Below are 14,815 nucleotides of genomic sequence, written 5' to 3'. Positions count from 1 at the left end.
TCAGGTTAGTATTATCTGATGTCCACAAGACCTTATGGAAGCAAAAGCAGGCCATTCAGCCCATCAGTCCGTTCTGCCATTCAATGGGATCATGGTTGATCTGATAATTATCAGCTGCACTGTCCTGCTTCCTCCTTAATTCTTTCACAGATTAAAAATCTCCCCACTGCAGCCTTGAATATACTGAGTTGATGGTCCTCTGTGGTAAAGCCTCTCCAATCCCACTTCTATTGCCATCCTGGGGATTGGCAGCAGGCTAATTGCCCAACCCATGCCCCGTACCAATGCATTTGTTTGAGCAGAACTTCCCTAAAGTGGGGGTCGGGTCGTGTTTGGGATCAGCAGTGATAAAACACTGAGACATTAGTGGAGTATTGACCATGTCATAGCAGGAGTGCTCCTACTCAAATAGTTCCCACAACCCCACCCACCCGCTTCCACACTCTCAGTTCTCAATGAGGGCTTGTGTCAATTTTCAAAAATTTAAATGGGTGGGGGCAATGGTGAGAATAAGTTTGGGAATCATTTGTGTTTGAAGGTGTCACAAGTACAGGATGCTCTATTGAATAGTGTGCATGGAGACCAGAGCGTGAGACCTAAGTCAAGCCATGTTCCACACAGGTTAAAAATTCCCAGCACATTGGTGGGTCAGGGGGAGGGTGGACCACTGCCAGGCAACATTGGCCAGGTGTGCCAGCCGAGCGCATCGAGACTATGATCGCAGAGAGTCACATATGCTTTAGAGCCCCTGTGCTCCCTCCACCACAGGCATCAGAGAGTCAGATGTTAAGGACAGATTGCTGTGAAAGCATCAGACAAACACATGCACAGCCACTTCCTCAACAGAGACATAAACTGGATTGGCAGTCTCACATCAGTTAAATGAGAGAGGGAGAGAGCAAAAACAATATCGCCTCCCTTCACATGACAAGTTGTCTCCACAACGTATGACACAAATTTTTTCTGTGCCCTTCTCCAATCCCTCCAGGACAGAAGCCACCCCAGTGCAGAGTTGAGGGGGCGTTTGCAATGTTTGAGGTGCTGTCGTTCGGATAAGACATTAAACCAATTCCAGTCCTTTCAGGTGAATGTAGAGCAGAGTAGTTTTCCCCAGATCCCTGGCCAATAATTACCTCTCTGATCAATGTCACAAAACCAGATTATTCTGATCGTTATCACATTGATGTTTGTGGGAGCTTGCTGTGTGCAAATTAGCTGCCACACTTTCTTCATTACAAACACTGACTGCATGTCAGAATTTTCTTCATTGACTGTCAGGTGTATTGGGACATTCCAAGGCATGTGAAATACACTAATTAACTAAAAAAAGTCATGCACTGGATCACTTGGGCCTGTATGTTACTGTTCTCTTAAAGAGGCCTCCTTCTCTGAACTCTAGGGCATATCACCAATGAACAACAGCCATTCTTATTGGGTTCCTTCTGGCAGCAGATGGGATTCAATCTATCAATTGCACAGAGCTGGAATGACGAGTTAATTCTTTCTGCTTTACTGAACAACTGGACCAAAAATTCATCAGCAATGGCTATGCAAGACATTCGAATGACTTCAGGAGGCTGGAAGAACACAACAGGCCAGGCAGCATATGGAAGAAAAGAGCAGTCAATGAAGGGTAATTGACGAAACATTGACTGCTCCTTTCCTCCATGGGGAGGCATGACTTTGTGGTATTACCACTGGACAGTAAATCCAGAGACCCAGACTGTGTTCTGGGGACCGAAGTTTGAATCCCACCACAGCAGATGGTGGAATTTGAATTGAATAAATATTTGGAATTAAGAGGCTAAAGATGACTGTGAATCTCTTGTCGATTGTTAGAAAAACCCATCTGGTTCACTAATGTCCTTTAAGGAAGGAAATCTGCCATCTTTACCTGGTCTGGCCTACATGTGACTCCAGACCTACAGCAATGTGGTGGACTCTGAACTGCCCTCCAGACAACTAGGGATGGGCAATAAATCCTGCCTAGCCAGTGATGCCCTCATCCTGTGAATGAATGAAGGAAAAAAAACTGTTTGTCTACCTTGGATTCCAACGTCTGCAGCTTTCTTTTGTCTCAATCATAATAACTCCATACTGTTGGCACTCTTCAATGGTGAAGGCTGTCTGGAACCATAGAAACCAACACAATGACATCTACCCCTGACACAGCACCCTGAGAGATGTCCATAGCCTCATGGGTAATGCCGACATGATTATTTCAACTGGCAAAGAACATAGTCCCAAAGTTGGAGGATTCCACCTTTGACTTATCATTTTAATATCGAAATGTGGCAGCATCTGCTACACATAAAGGCAAAACATTTAATATCAATTGCCTTGTGAAAGAGAGATGCAATATTTTCTCAATTCCTCATTGGCAATTTAGTGCCCCCCCCCCCCCCCCCCAGTACAGAGCTTTATGTGGTGGTAGTATCTGGTTAGGACTTGTGGCTTGTCTAGTAGCTTTCTCTATTTCAAATGGCTAAGGCTTCAAGTTCCACACCAGAGCAAAGAACGTAAAAGGGATGCTGCACTGTCGGAGGTACCTCTAAGGCCCTGTCTGCCCTCTCCAGGTGGACCATGGTAAAAAGATCTTATCATAATGTTGAAGGAATGTCAAGGGAATTGTGTCCAAATCAATATTTATCTCTCAATCAACGGCATTAAATGAGATGATCTGGTAATTTAGATTATTGCTGAGAATGGGACCTTCCCATTTTCAAATTAGCTGCCGAATGTCCTGCATTACACCAGTGACTAGACTTCCAGAACTGAATCATTGTCTGTTTAGTGAACTGGAATGTCTCGAGGACATGAAAGGTAATTTAAAATTGCAATTTTAAAAGAGTTTTTTTTGCGAAGTATAGAGACTAAAGGGCCAGATAAAATAACCCAGCAATTAAAACAAGTAAAATTCACACTATGTAGTGTGAGGACTTCACTTGAGTTCTGAAGGAAGGGTTTCAGTTGCATAAAGTCCTTCCCTGAAAGCATTAATTGCAACACTTTGCCGATGACTTTTGCTGCTGTAATTGAATATTTCATTAAAGAACAAAAATTGTTACACCAAGTGATTGTAATTTGGAATATGATCATTCAGAAACCACATTTGCCTTCAGCAATGAAATGCGATTTTTCTCTATGTCAGGAGAGAAATAAAATTTATTTCATCGCCAAGTGCCAATAGATTGCAAAGGTTAGGAGTAAATGACTTAAAAATCTTCAATTTCTTGTTACCAAAATTAAACACACATTAGAGAATAAAGTAACAACAATTTTCATTTGCACAGCATCCACAATACCACACCTTGTGTTTATATTGCACTTTTATTGTAGTTCAATATCCCAAGGCAGCTGAGCCACAGAAGGACTGGTGTCCAAAAGCTTGCTGCAAAATGATAGGACTAAAAGTGTGGCTTAAAGAAGGAGAGAGAGAGCTGAAGTGGCATTGGGATTTCGTGAAGGAATTCCACATTTGCTTTTGGAGGGCAATTTGAAAGGTTAAGACAGAAGCAGCCAAGAACAAAGGTATTGGGAGAGAGTTGCACAGAGCCAGCTGATGCCTTTGTGTCACTTGCAAGTGAAATGGGCTGTAACTGCCTTGTAACAATCATGCATTAGCACTGTAATTTAGAAAGGATCTACATATATTTAATATTTATGATACCAAGCATCAGACTGTGTACAGTACATTGAAATTATTTTTATCTACTATTAATATTTAATACACTTTCTTTCCTTTGTCAGTCTTTGTGTTACTGCTACAATCTTTGAATCATATTTTCGACACGTATTTTAGCCTGTGGGAGGTCCTGCCAGGAGTGGACAAGTATTTGAATTGCAGCCTTGCCGTGACACAGCAAGGGTTAGAGAGGGATGTGGAGCCTCCTGGAGGCTTAGTGTATTCCTGCTTCAGACAATGAATATCAAAAAAAGCCTAAAAGGGAAATAACAATGATATCGTATGAGAAGAATATCTATTTTCCGCATAAAACTGAAACAATTGTCGAAATGTCCCAACCCCTTTAACCCATCAACAGAGCACTGTGAGGGATTCCAACTCCAACAGGAATCAGCAGCTTTTGGAATCTCTGATTGTCAAAGGTATATGTGCATATTATTTACACACTAGATTACTGCAGGTAAGGCATAGTATTAATCCCTTGCTCCACAGACTGCAGGGCGTGTTGAATGAAGATTCACCATAGCAGACGCAAGAATTTTCAATTGAAAGAAAACTTTTGGCATTCCAACACTCTACCAGGCTACAGTCTACAGATATAAGGCAGGCCATTCAGAGCTGGGATGAGGAGAAATTTCTTCACCCAGAGAACGATGAGCCCGTGGATTTCTGTCACAGAAAGCGGTTGAGGCCAGAACATTGAATGTTTTCAAGGAGGAGTTAGGTATGGTTCTTAGGACCCAAGGGGTCAAAGGGTATGGGAATAAAGCAGGAACAGGGGACTGAGTTGGATGATCATATTGATTGGTGGATCAGCCTCAATGAGCTGAATAGTTTATCCCTGTTCCTATTTTCTATATTTCTACATTACGAACTGGAATTTACCAGTAAGTGAAATTTCTGACAGCTCCATTTTCTTTTGTTAAAAAGCCACTTTCAGTAATCAAACAATGCATTTGGCAAAATAACAGAAATAATATTGGTGCAATTGGTGGATTACAAATCTGCAGAAGCAGTTCTTATGCCTAACATTGAGCTCAATAAATTACTGGGCCAGTTCTAGCCATTATACCTGGGCAAAGTTACACTGCTTGGTAAGTGCAAGTGGCAGCTCAATTTTGTTTTTAAGGAAGTACGGGTCTAAAGGTTGGGAGGTGGAGCCTTTTCCTTTCCTCAAGAAAATGGAGTGTGGGGAAGATAAGCAAGTGGGTTAGTACTAGGGAGGTAGCTGCCACCTTCCCCTTCATCACAGGGATTAGGTTCTGCATGGGATGGCTCAAGCTCAAGCATTACCTAAACCACCCCTCCCCCCACCAACAACACAACTAAGGTAATAAAATGTGAGGCTGGATGAACACAGCAGGCCAAGCAGCATCTCAGGAGCACAAAAGCTGACGTTTCGGGCCTAGACCCTTCATCAGAGAGGGGGATGGGGGGAGGGAACTGGAATAAATAGGGACAGAGGGGGAGGCGGATCAAAGATGGAGAGTAAAGAAGATAGGTGGAGAGAGTATAGGTGGGGAGGTAGGGAGGGGATAGGTCAGTCCAGGGAAGACGGACAGGTCAAGGAGGTGGGATGAGGTTAGTAGGTAGATGGGGGTGCGGCTTGGGGTGGGAGGAAGGGATGGGTGAGAGGAAGAACCGGTTAGGGAGGCAGAGACAGGTTGGACTGGTTTTGGGATGCAGTGGGTGGGGGGGAAGAGCTGGGCTGGTTGTGTGGTGCAGTGGGGGGAGGGGACGAACTGGGCTGGTTTAGGGATGCAGTAGGGGAAGGGGAGATTTTGAAACTGGTGAAGTCCACATTGATACCATATGGCTGCAGGGTTCCCAGGCGGAATATGAGTTGCTGTTCTTGCAACCTTCGGGTGGCATCATTGTGGCAGTGCAGGAGGCCCATGATGGACATGTCATCTAGAGAATGGGAGGGGGAGTGGAAATGGTTTGCGACTGGGAGGTGCAGTTGTTTGTTGCAAACTGAGCGGAGGTGTTCTGCAAAGCGGTCCCCAAGCCTCCGCTAATCAACACAACTAAGGTGTTGATTAATGACCACTTTACAACATTGCTACCATTAACTCTGATCTGGTAGTGAGAGCCACAGTGGCCTCCCCAATCAGTATAACAGAGTAGTTCACCTGCTAGATTTTGGGGTGTGGGAAGCGGTTTTGAAGTTCCCCAATTTAGGGGCACAGGTGGGGCAATCAGGAAGGGAGAGTCGGAAGTGTGGGTGATAAAAGCCACATCCATCTGCTGCCTTTGGCTCCCACTGACCCTGTCCCTCAGATTCCCCTCCTCCCCACACACCCTGCAACTTTCCCCAGTCCCTATGTTGGAAGACTCACTCACTTACATCACCCTGGGCTCTTTGTTATCCTGCCCGCTGGTGCAGTCTCTGAGGTGACTTTTCCAGTTCCCAGATCTTCTGGCTTCTGCTTGACTGGCACCCTCAGGTGGGCATGGGGCACCACTGTTGCAGGAAGGGCTACACTGAAGTGATGACACCTTAGGCACCAGACAGACACAAGATCTAATGGACCATCCCTGCCACGATGTTTGGGTGAGTGCCATTGACCCATGCACTGCAGGCCCACCAGCAAACCTTGAAAATAATAACTAGAAATTCCTGGCAGTGATATCAGTCTCAGAAGCATTAGCAGCGGCATAGTGGCAAAGTCTAGTGATCCAGAAGGTCCTAGGCACATTGGTTCAAATCCCACATGGCAGATGGCGAAGCTTCAATTAGAGTTTTGAGTGAAAAGCAACCATGAAACCACTGTTGAAAAATCTGCCATCCTTACCTGGTCTGGCCTACATAGGACTCCAGACCCATGGCAATGTGGTTGACTCTTAACTGCCCTCTGGTCAATTTGTGAATGGCAATAAATGCTGCCTGGTCAGTGATGCCCACATCCTGCAAACAAATGAATAAATTAAATCTGGTCTTCAGTTTGTGTTGTATTGAGGCCCTTAAATTCACAGAGTACTTTTCTACTTTATCTCTCCTGTCAAAGCCAGTGCAGTGCCTTGTCTGTCACCTGGAATAATATAACAACCTATTAGCTTTGATTAGCCAGTGCCACCCATTAATGGAATATATGCCAGGTAATATATGCACTCTTGTGGCGCAGTGATAGTGTCTTCACCTCTGTGCCAGGAGGTCAGGGCTCAACTCCAACCTCCTCCAGAGTGTATAAGACCATCTCTGAATGAGTTGTTCAGAAAATATCTGCACCGGGTAAGAAAAAGCGTTCATTGTTCTTTCAAAGCAGCGAAAGTGACCAGGATGTTGTAGGATTCTTGTTAAAAGCACAATTGCTTGATGATGTCCTTCAGAGAATGAAACTTGCTTAACTTACCTTGCATGTGATTGGAGCAGTCCAACAGCATGACCCGCTTTTAACTCTGCTCTTAAGTGCTCAGTCACATCCAGGTGATGACAACTGAGATAAGAAATAAAATGTCCACCTTGCAAGAGCATTTTTTTTATAATTAGTCGTGCAAAGGTTTCCCAATCTTTCTCCAATGTTATCTGTGGAGGTATCAATCATAAACACAAATTATCAGCTCTAAATATTAGAGTCTTCAGCCAATATTGAAACGGCTTCACATTTCTACCAGATTGATCACTATGTACATACCATAATGTGGAATTAACAGTCTGATGATGACCAGGAAACCGTTGTCATTTGTCAGAAAAAATGTGTCTCGTTCAAGAATGCCCTTTATGAAAGGAAATCTGTTACCCTAATCTGGTCTGGCCTACATGTAACTCCAGACACACAGCATATGGTGGTATCCCAAGTGCCCTCTGAACAACAAGGCTTTCCATTAAATGCTGACCTGGCCTGTGATGCAAGCATCCCACAAAACAATAAACAAAAAATGTGTGTGAAACTGAAGTTTTTTCCAAATAGCCCTATGGCAATTTCTGAGTCAGTTTATACACAGCAGGATCCCACAAGCATCAATGAAACAATGATTTATTGTAGGATTTTAAATCATCAATAAATAAGATATAAATGTTCGCTAGTACATTGCTCTTCTTTGAAATACTGCAGTGTAATGGGATCTTTTACATGCACTCGGGAAGCTAGCAAAGGACTCAGTTTACTGTCTCAATGAATAATCAGGTTCTTTGACAGTCCAGCACTTCTTCAGTACTGCCCTGAGAGTTTCAGTCTAGAATTGTGTGCTCGGAGACTGATTTCCACCGTGGTCATTGTGACTCTGAGTTTGGAACCAAATGGGATCCCAGTACCCCCACCATTGCAACCCCCACAACCCTCTCCTTCAAGCCCGTCCCATTCCTGTCTCTGTTGCTGGCAGATTGACCTGCTTCATGCTTTTCCCCCAGGGGGACCTCTGAAGTGTTTGCCTCTTTAGCTGTCATTCAGTCTGAGGGCCAAAAACTGAAGAAACAAATTTCTGCAGCCACTGGAAATCTGACGTGAAAACAGAGTGCTGGAGAATCTCAGTAGGCCAGGCAGCATTTGAGGAGAGAACATTTTGTTTTTACTCTCTCATGGGACATCAGTGCCTCTGGCTGGACCAATATTTATCGCCCATTCCTTGTGCCCTTGAGAAGGTGATAGTGAACTGCCTTTTTGAACTGCTGCAGTCTATGTGCTCTAGGTAGATCTACAATGCCATGAGGGAGGGTGTTTCAGGATTTTGACCTCACTACAGTAAAAGAATGGCAATATATTTCCAAGTCAGGATGGTGAGTGGCCTGAAGGGGAACCTGCAGGTAGTGGTGTTCCCATGCATCTGCCCTTCCACATGGAAGTGGTTGTGGGCTTGGAAGGTGCTGAATAAGGATCTTCTGTGAATTTCTGCAGTGCATCTTGTGGATGGTATACACTACTGCTACTGAGCATTGATGGTGGAGGGAGCAGATGTTTTTAGATGTGGTGCCAATCAAGCAGGCTGCTTTGTCCTAGATGGTGTCAAACATCATAAGTGTTGTTGGGGAGGCACTTATCCAGGCAATTAGGGAATATTCCATCACACTCCTGACTTGTGCTTTGTAGATGATGTACAGGCTTTGGGGAGTCAAGAGATGAGTTAGTTGCCACAGTATTCCTAGCACCTTGTGGCCATTGTGTTAATGTGGCGAGTCCAGCTGAGTTTTTGGCCAATAGTAACCCTCAGAATTTTGAAAGTGAGGGATTCAGTGATGGTAACAACATTGAATGTCAAGGGACGGTGGTTTGATTGTCTCTTATTGGTGATGGTCATGGCCTGGCATTTGTGTGGCATGAATGTAATTTGCCACTTGTCAGCCCAAGCCTGGATATTGCCCAGATCTTGTTGCAAGTGAACATGGACTGCTTCAGTATCTGAGGAGTCACAAATTGTGTTGAGCATTGTGCAATCATTGGTGAACATTCCCACTTCTGACCTTACGATGGAGGGAAGTTTATTGATGAAGTAGCTGAAGATGGTTGGGCGAGGGCACTACCCTGAGGAACTCCTGCAGATATGTCCTGAAGATGAGCTGTCTGAGCTCCAATAGCCACACCCATCCTCCTATGTGCCAGCCATGACTTCAACCAGTGAAGGGTTTGCTCCCTGATACCCAATGATTCCAGTTTTGCGAGGGCTCATTGATGCCACACCTGGTCAAATGCAACGTTGATGTCAAAGACTATCACTCTCACCTCAGCTCTGGAATTCAGCTCTTTTGTCCATGTTTTAACCAAGGCCGTAATGGAGTCAAGAGAGGAGTAGCCCTGGCAGAACCAAACTGGGCATCACTGAGCAGGTTATTGCTGAGTAGTTGCTGCTTGATCGCGCTGTTGTCGACTCCTCCTATCATTTTACTGATGATCGAGAGTAAATTGATGGCACAGTAATTGGCTGGGTTAGATTTGTCCTGCTTTTTGTGTACAAAACATAGCTGGGCAATGTTTCACATTGTTTGGTAGATGCAATGTTATAACTATACACAGAAACAGGCCCTTCAGTCCAAACCAATCCATGCTGACCATGTTCCCAAACTAAACTCGTCCCACTGACTTGTGTTTGGCTCATATCCCTCCAATACATTTCTGTTCATGTTCTTATCTGAATGTCGTTTAAATGATGTAACCATCCCTGCATCCATGACTTCCTCTGGCAGTTTATTGCACGCACTATTCTGAAGTTAGTAGTCCTGGCAACCTGGCAATATTGTTCTCACAACATTTGGAATAAACATCCTGTTTGGTCACTATCATCCCACCTGTCCATGAGAGCTTGCTGTCCACAATTTGGCTGTTGCACTTCTGACACAATCACAGTGACTACACTGAAACAACGGGCTTCATTAATCAAAGGGCTCATGGGGCACGCTGAGGTTGTGAATGGCAGGAGATCAATACAAGCACTTGCATACTGTTCAGTACCCATCCCATGGCTTGTCCCATCTCAGTTCCATTTTATCCCTTCTGTTTAGGGATCCTGCAGAGTTGGTGGCTAAAATATCAACATCTTTGCCAAATCAGGTTTGCAGCTGATTCTTGAATTTTTTTTACATGACAACATCCTGGGCTAATTCTGTCCTTGCTTTTCAGTTGCGTCGTTCCTGGAGATGATTTAAACTTGGCCATGTTGATGAACTCGCCTCTGTGAGTAATTGCAGTTGTGAGGCTGGTTGCTTCCCTCCCATGGCACAGTGCCCAGTCACTCTGCGCCTTTGTTACTTTGGGGATGAGTTTCTTCCTGTTCCTCGACAAAGTTACCATTTATTTGTTCAGATTGTGTTTCGTTTCTGCCCAGTGAAGTTGTTATTAAGTTTGAAATGGTTCCAGGTTAGTTTGGAAAGAGCAGCTTGTCTGAATTTGTGTCCCTTGAGAGTAAGAGATTGGGGGTCGGGGGTTGCAATCTGATCTAGAGATTTTAAATTATGAAAAAGTGCTTGGGAGAGCAGATAACAAGGGGCCATTTTTTATTACCTCACTGGTGGGACAGTCAAGAATGAACTTTAAAATTGGAGTTAAGACATTCACTATGGGGAAACCCAGAAAAAGCTGTTTCATTCAAAAGGTACTGGAAACCTGACAGTCTCTTCTCAAAAGTCTGTGTATGTTCACAGACAATGTGAGTTTGCAAGGCTCAGTTTGATAGATTTCTCCCAGTAATTTGACATTATTTGTTCTAGAAATTAGAACTTCTATCAATTGGATAGCAATGTGTTCTAGAACATGGAACTTAGAATGATACAGCACAGGAACAGGCCCTTCAACTCACCAGATCTGTGCTGACAATGACATTCTGCTTAGCCTGCACATGGTCCATGCCCCACTATTCCCTGCCTGCCCACATGTCTACCTAAACCCCTCTTAAACATTACTGTCAGATTTATTTCTACAAGCTCCCCTGACAGTGCTTTCCAGGCATTTACCACCCTCTGCTCAAAAACACATTATTACACGTCTCCTTCAAACATTCCCTGTCTCACCTTAAACCTACACACCCTAGTATTTGACATTTCCACCTGGGAAAAAGATTCTGACTATCCACCCTATCAATGCCTCTCATAATATCACTTCAGTTAGGTTGGCCCTCAGTCTCTGATGCTCCAGGGAAACCAATCCCAATTTTGTCCAACCTCTCCAATAGTTACAATACTCCAATCCAGGCAACATTCTGATTAACCTATTCTATACCCTCACCAAAGCCTTCACATCCTTTCCATGATGTGGCAACTAGAATTCCAGACAGCACAGCAAATGCGGCCTAACTAAAGTTTTATGCAGCTGCAACATGACTTGCCAACCTTTATACTCAATGCCCTGACCGATGAAGCTTGCCATACAAATAGACCATAAGACCATAAGACATAGGAGTGGAAGTAAGACCATTCGGCCCATCAAGTCAACTCCATCATTTAAATCATGGCTGATGGGCATTTCAACTCCACTTCCCTGCACTCTCCCCATAGACCTTGATTCCTACTGAGATCAAGAATTTGTCAATCTCTGCCTTGAAGGCATCCAACATCCCGGCCTCCACTGCACTCTGCGGCAATGAATTCCACAAGCCCACCACTCTCTGGCTGAAGAAATGTGGCCTCAGTTTTGTTTTAAATTTACCCCCTCTAATTTTAAGGCTGTGCCCACGGGTCCTAGTCTCCCCGCCTAATGGAAACAACTTCTTAGCGTCCACCACTTCTAAACCATACATTATCTTGTAAGTTTCTATTAGATCTGCCCTCAACCTTCTAAACTCTGATGAGTACAATCCCAGGATCCTTAGCCGTTCATCATACACTAAACCTACCATTCCAGGGATCATCCGTGTAAATCTCCGCTGGACACGCTCCAGGGCTAGTATGTCCTTCCTGAGGTGTGGGGCCCAAACTTGGACACAGTATTCTAAATGGGGCCTATCTAGAGCTTTATAAAGCCTCAGAAGCACATCGCTGCTTTTATATTCCAACCCACTTGAGATAAACGACAACATTACATTCGCTTTCTTAATCACGGACTTTACCTGCAAGTTAACCTTTAGAGAGTCCTGGACCAACACTCCCAGGTCCCTTTGTACTTCTGCTTTATGAATTTTCTCACCATTTAGAAAATAGTCCATGCCTGTATTCTTTTTTCCTCACATTTACTCACATTGAATTTCATCAGCTATTTCCTGGACCACTCTCCTAAACTGTCTAAATCTTTCTGCAGCTTCTCCACCTCTTCAGTGCTACCTGCCTGTCCACCTATCTTTGTATCATCGGCAAACTTAGCCAGAATGCCCCCAGTCCCTTCATCCAGATCATTAATATACACGGTGAACAGCTGCGGCCCCAACACTGAACCCTGCTTGACTCTACTCGTCACCAGTTGCCATTCCAAAAAAGAGCCTTTTATCCCAACTCTCTGCCTTCTGTCAAACAGCCAATCCTCAATCCAAGACAGTAGCTCACCTCGAACACCATGGGCCCTCACCTTGCTCAGCAGCCTTCCATGAGGCACCTTATCAAAGGCCTTTTTGAAGTCTAGATAGGTAACATAACAAGGTGCACCTTCTTTGTCACTATCCAATTGTATTGCCTGTTTCAGGGAGCTGTGGACATGAACTCCAAGATCCCCATGTATATCAGTGCCCCTAACGGTCCTTCCATTTACTGTATTTTTCTTTAAAGCTTTGAGTGTAAATCTGATGTGGCCGTAACAAAACTTTTTAAATCGGAAAACATTGGTAAACAACCCCACACTACAAACAATGATCTGGAGCATAGGAACATACATAGAAGATCAGGGCAGGAGGAGGCCATTCGGCCCTTCGAGCCTGTTCCACCATTTGTCATAATCATGGCTGATTGTCCAACTCAATAAGCCCAATCCTGCTTTCTCCCCATAACCTTTGATCCCAAGTGCTATATCTTGCTGCCTCTTGAATATATTCAATGTTTTGGCATCAACTACTTCCTGTGGTAATGAATTCCACAGGCTCACCACTCTTTGGTGAAGAAATGTCTCTTCATCTCTGTCCTAAATGGCCTATGCCGAATCCTCAAACTGTGACCCCTGGTTCTGGACACCCACCACTGGGTACATCCTCCCTGCATCTATGCTGTCTAGTCCTGTTAAAATTTTATAAGCCTGTGAGGTCCCTGTTCATTTGCCTGAGCTTCAGCAAAAAGAATCCTAATCGAGTCCATCTCGCCTCATGAGTCAGGCCCGCCATCCCCGGAACCAGCCTGGTAAACCTTCACTGTACTCCCTCGAGAACAAGAGCATTCTTCCTTGGGAGAGAAGACCAAAACTACACACAATCTGCTTTCTGGAGAGACCACTCTCTCCATGACTCCCTTGTTCGCTCCACACTGCCCTCCAACCCCACCACACCCGGCACCTTCCCCTGCAACCGTAGGAAATGCTACACTTGTCCCCACACCTCCACCCTCACCCCTATCCCAGGCCCCAAGATGACTTTCCATATTAAGCAGATGTTCACCTGCACATCTGCCAATGTGGTATCTGTATCCACTGTACCCGGTGTGGCTCCCTCTACATTGGGGAAACCAAGCGGAGGTTTGGGGACCGCTTTGCAGGATACCTCCGCTCGGTTCGCAATAAACAACTGCACCTCCCAGTCGCAAACCATTTCCACTCCCCTTCCCATTCTTTAGATGACATGTCCATCATGGGCCTCCTGCATTGCCACAATGATGCCACCCGCAGGTTGCAGGAACAGCAACTCATATTCCGCTTGCGAACCCTGCAGCCCAATGGTATCAATGTGGACTTCACCAGCTTCAAAATCTCCCCTTCCCCCACCGCATCCCAAAACCAGCTCAGTTCGTCCTCTCCCCCCACTGCAACACACAACCAGCCCAGCTCTTCCCCTCCATCCACTGCATCCCAAAACCAGTCCAACCTGTCTCTGCCTCCCTAAGCTGTTCTTCCTCTCACCCATTCCTTCCTCCCACCCCAAGCCGCACCTCCATCTCCTACCTACTAACCTCATCCCACCTCCTTGACCCGTCCGTCTTCCCTGGACTGACATATCCCCTCCCTACCTCCCCACCTATACTCTCCTCTCCACCTATCTTCTTTTCTCTCCATCTTCGGTCCACCTCCCCCTCTCTCCCTATTTATTCCAGAACCCTCACCCCATCCCCCTCTCTGATGAAGGGTCTAGGCCCGAAACGTCAGCTTTTGTGCTCCTGAGATGCTGCTGGGCCTGCTGTGTTCATCCAGCCTCACATTTTATTATCTTGGATTCTCCAGCATCTGCAGTCCCCATTTTCACTCACACCACTACACACAGTATTCTAGGTGTGGCCTCCCCAAGGCCCTGTATAACTGCAACAACATATCCCTGCTCCTGTACTTGAAATGCCTCATAATGAAGGCCAACATACCATTTGCCTTCTTTACCACCTGCTGCACCTGCATGCCCACCTTCAGCAACTGGTGCACAAGGACACCCTGGTCCAGCTGCACACTCCCCTCTCCCAATTTGCAACTACTCAGGTAGTAATGTGCCTTCTTGTTTTTGCTTCCAATTTGAATAACCTCACATTTATCCAAATTCTACAAGACCCAGGAATTAGAGATGCCATAAATCTTTGTGAGCCTGATGTGATCAAACATGCAATCATCTGTTCGATTGATCAGTTCTGATGAGGGTCACTGGACTTGAATA

This window comes from Stegostoma tigrinum, chromosome 15 (genome assembly GCF_030684315.1).
Source record: "Stegostoma tigrinum isolate sSteTig4 chromosome 15, sSteTig4.hap1, whole genome shotgun sequence".
Taxonomy (NCBI): Eukaryota; Metazoa; Chordata; class Chondrichthyes; order Orectolobiformes; family Stegostomatidae; genus Stegostoma; species Stegostoma tigrinum.
Note: the sequence above shows the minus strand (reverse complement) of the source record.